Genomic DNA, 4,358 nt, shown 5'->3' with positions numbered 1-4,358 from the left:
CCATCAGCAGATGAGCAGACAAAAAAATTGTGGTACATTTATACAATGGAATACTATGCATCTGTAAAACAGAAGGATCTCTTACCTTTTGAGGCAGCATGGATGGACTTGGAGAGTATTATGCTAAGCAAAATAAGCCAGTCAGAGAAAGACAAGAACCACATGATTTCACTTATATGAGATCTAATGAACAAAATAAACGGATGGACAAAATAGATCCAGAGATATGGAAGCATACACCAGATTAAGGAATCTCAGAGGGAAGGGGGTGGGGAAGAGATTAACCAAAGAACTTATATGCATGTATGCATAACCCATGGATACAGACAATAGTGTCTCGAAGGCCTGGGGAGGGTTCAGAAGTGGGGTGGAGGGGGATTAAGGGGGGGAAAAGGGGACATCTGTAATACTTTCAACAATAAAGATAACTTAAAAAAATAATGGCTGAAACGAGATCAAGATAAGAGCAATTGGAAAAAAATGGTAGTGATGGAAAACAAAGATGATTTAATACTATGATAATTGCTATTTTTTTAGCGGTTAGATTCCTCCCAGTGGAATATTTATATTAAAATATCTTTTTTAAAAAAAATATATTTTTATTGATTTCAGAGAGGAAGGAAGAGGGAGAGATAAATAAAAACATCAATGATGAGAGAGAATCATTGATCAGCTGCCTCCTGAATGCCCCTACTAGGGATCGAGCCCACAACCCAGGCATGTGCCCCTGACTGGAATCGAACCCGGGACCCTTCAGTCTGCAAGCCGACGCTCTATCCACTGAGCCAAACCAGCTAGGGCTAACATATCTTTATATAAAAGATTCAGAGATATAAAAGAAGAAAACTTTTCTGATAAAAAGAATAGCTGAATCATCATATAAAAGTTCACAATATATATGGAAAACTGACATAAGAATGATTAACAATTAGATATGAGAAAAAGAGAGAATTCTTTAATCAACCAGCTCTCTCAGAAAAAAAAGTCCCCAAAAAGGAAGGAAAATAAAAGATTGGTCTTTTACTAATATGTAATTCCAGAAAACATCTAGGTCTACAAAGTTCTAAGGGAAAGAAATGTGACACAAACTTTTCTTCTTATTGTCAGGGAATTCCTTGTTTAAAAATGCCTAAAATACTATATTTTGCACTAGTCATTCCTAAGGTAGTCTTACTTTTACCTATGGTCACCAATAAACATTTTCCATAAAGGTAAAAGCTTATCTATTAAACTGTAAACATGATTTTAGAAAATACCTGTTAAAGTAGCAAAATGGTTGTAATTTGTGAACTAAACCATGTATTTGAAGGCATGCACCCCCTTTCTTCAACCTTCAGAAATTTGTACCATTTGTTAGGGATATCCTGCCTGATTGTGATAAAAAAGACACAGAAGTTTGAATGTGTATTTTCCTTTACTTGTTTATGCCCATGTATCTCTATTAAATAGTATGTAAATATAGACCCAAATAAATAGGAGTATACACACAAAATTATACTCTTTGGGCTGAATTGTGGCCCTAACCCTTGCCGTACCATTCGTATGTTAAAGTCCTAACCCCCAGTGCCTGGGAATATGACTGTTTTTGGAGCTGAGCTATTTAAAGTGATAATTAAGTTAAAATGAAGTTATTAGGGTACATCCTAATCCAACATGACTGGTGTCTTTATAAGAAGAGAAAATGTGGACACAGACCTGTACAGATGTGATGATATAGGCAATAAAGCAAGTAGATACCCTGGAAACCTGTCACCACCTGTTCAAACAACTAGCTATTCCTTCAGTATTCTTTTGAGACCTATACTGTATATACATGACCATTGGGTCTGCTGAACACAGTATTTGTGATGGGAAGGTCAGTTCCCTTGGTTATTTGAGGGCTAATGATCCATTATTCGATCTTTACCAAGGCTCAGTAGAACTGCAGGATATGTTTCTCCAAAGAGATGTTACCTGCAGAAGAAAATATGGCTTCCTCCAATACTTTAGATGGCTGCACTGTGATTCTCCTATTGCCACTTTCTAGTGACTCTGAATAGCATCCAGTCTGCTGCACAAGCTGCATACCATTGGATCTGATAGGCCTTAAGGCCCAAGTGGCAGAACAGGACCTACATGGTGCAGAGCTTTTTGTTGCTTATAGGTCCATTCAAACTGGCAGCACACTCAAATATGTATTTATTGCCCTCTAAATCAAGCTATATCCCCCACAAAGTGTCTCCTTTTCCTTCCTTCCTTCCTTCCTTCCTTCCTTCCTTCCTTCCTTCCTTCCTTCCTTCCTTCCTTCCTTCCTTCCTTCCTTCCGTGGGGGGGGGGGGGGGGGAGTGTCTTGATGGAAAGTGCAGTGTTCGGCAACTTGTTCTTTATTTAAGAGGAGCTATCCTAACATGACACACACCACTCAATCCCTAGCAACTTCACTAAAGTAGGAATTTAATGGGCCTTCCTTATCTCCCACCCATTGCTGCATGTGTGTCACTCTGGCAAATAGGATATTTACTATTTCTTGCTTATCAGTTCCACTCAGCATAATATCATCTATGTTGTGGGCTAGCATGATGTTCAGTGGTATTTCAAGATAATCATGGTCTCTCTGAACTAGATCAGAAATTAACATTTTCTGTAAAGAGCCAGACAGTGGATATTTTAGAATTCTGTTTCAACTATTCAATTTTGTGGTTGTAGTGTAAAAACAGACATAGGTAACACATAGATGGCCCGTGAATAGGACTATGTTTCAATAACACTTATTTGTAAACACTGAAATTTGAATTTTATATAATTTTCATGTGTCATGTAGTATTATTTATCTTTAGATTTTTGCCAACCATTCTTAGCTTGTGGGCTATATAGAAATAAGTGGCAGGCTTGCCCTGGCTAGTGTGGCTCAGGGGTGGGAGCATCGACCAATACACCCACACACTGAGGAGTCACAGACTCGATTCCCGGTCAAGGGCACCTATCTGGGTTGCAGGCTGCATCCCTGCCCCTGGTCAGGACATGTGGAGGAAGCGACCAATCGATGTCTCTCCCTCTCCCTCTCCCTCTCCCTCTCCCTCTCCCTCTCCCTCTCCCTCTCCCTCTCCCTCTCCCTCTCCCTCTCCCTCTCCCTCCCTCTCCCTCTCCCTCTCCCTCTCCCTCTCCCTCTCCCTCTCCCTCTCCCTCTCCCTCTCCCTCTCCCCTCCCTCTCCCTCTCCCCCTCCCCCTCCCTCTCCCTCTCCCCCTCCCTCTCCCTCCCCCTCCCCTCCCCCTCCCCCTCTCCCCCTCCCCCTCTCCCCTCCCCCTCCCCTCCCCCTCCCCTCCCCTCCCCTCCCCCTCCCCTCCCCCTCTCCCTCCCCTCCCCCTCCCCTCCCCTACTCCTTCCCCTCCCCCTCTCCCACCCCTCTCCTCCCCCTCCCCCTCCACACTCTCCCTCTCCCCCTCCCTCTCCCTCTCCCCCTCCCTCTCCCTCTCCCCCTCCCCCTCCCCCCTCCCCCCCTCCCCCTCTCCCCCTCCCCCTCCCCTCCCCCTCCCCTCCCCCTCCCCTCCCCCTCCCCTCCCCCTCTCCCTCCCCTCCCCCTCCCCTCCCCTACTCCTTCCCTCCCCCTCTCCCACCCCTCTCCTCCCCCTCCCCCTCCCCCCTCCCCCTCTCCCACCCCTTCTCCCCCCTCCCCTCCCCTTCCCCCTCTCCCACCCCTCCCCTCCCCCTCTCCCACCCCTTCTCCTCCCCCTCCCCCCTCCCCTCCCCCTCCCCTCCCCCTCCCCCTCCTCCCTTCTCCTCCCCCTCCCCCCTCCCCCTTCCCCTCCCCTTCTCCTCCCCCTCCCCTCCCCCTCCCCTCCCTCCCTCCTCCCCCTCCCCTCCCTCCCTCCTCCCCCTCCCCTCCCTCCTCCCTCCTCCCCTCCTCCTCCTCCCCCTTCCCCCTCCTCCCTCCCCCTTCCCCCTCCTCCTCCCCTCCCCCCTCCTCTCCCCCTCCCCCTCTCCCCCCTCCCCCTCCCCCTCCCCTCCCTCCTCAGCCTCCCCCTCCCTCTAAAAAGCAATGGGAAAAAAATATCCTGGGGTGAGGATTAACAAGAACAACAAAAGTGGCAGGCTAGATTTGGCCTGTGGATTACAATTTTCTGATGGCCACTATGTCAACTAACATAGACAATGGAAGCAAAACCATGAAAGTATATTGCTGACCCTATCAGGTGAAAGCACACTGTTCCTGGTTTACCTTATAAATTGTTATACAGAAATAAGTATATGACATGTCAGTAGCTGCATACTAGATGGCAGGGGCTATATTGATTCACTTCATTAAAGAAGCCACATCTTCCCTGACAAGGTGGCTGTGTTGGTAGGAACATCGTCCCATCCACCAGAAAGTTATGGGTTC

The sequence above is a fragment of the Myotis daubentonii genome, chromosome 2 (assembly GCF_963259705.1).
Source record: "Myotis daubentonii chromosome 2, mMyoDau2.1, whole genome shotgun sequence".
Lineage (NCBI taxonomy): Eukaryota > Metazoa > Chordata > Mammalia > Chiroptera > Vespertilionidae > Myotis > Myotis daubentonii.
This window is presented reverse-complemented; position numbering follows the sequence as displayed.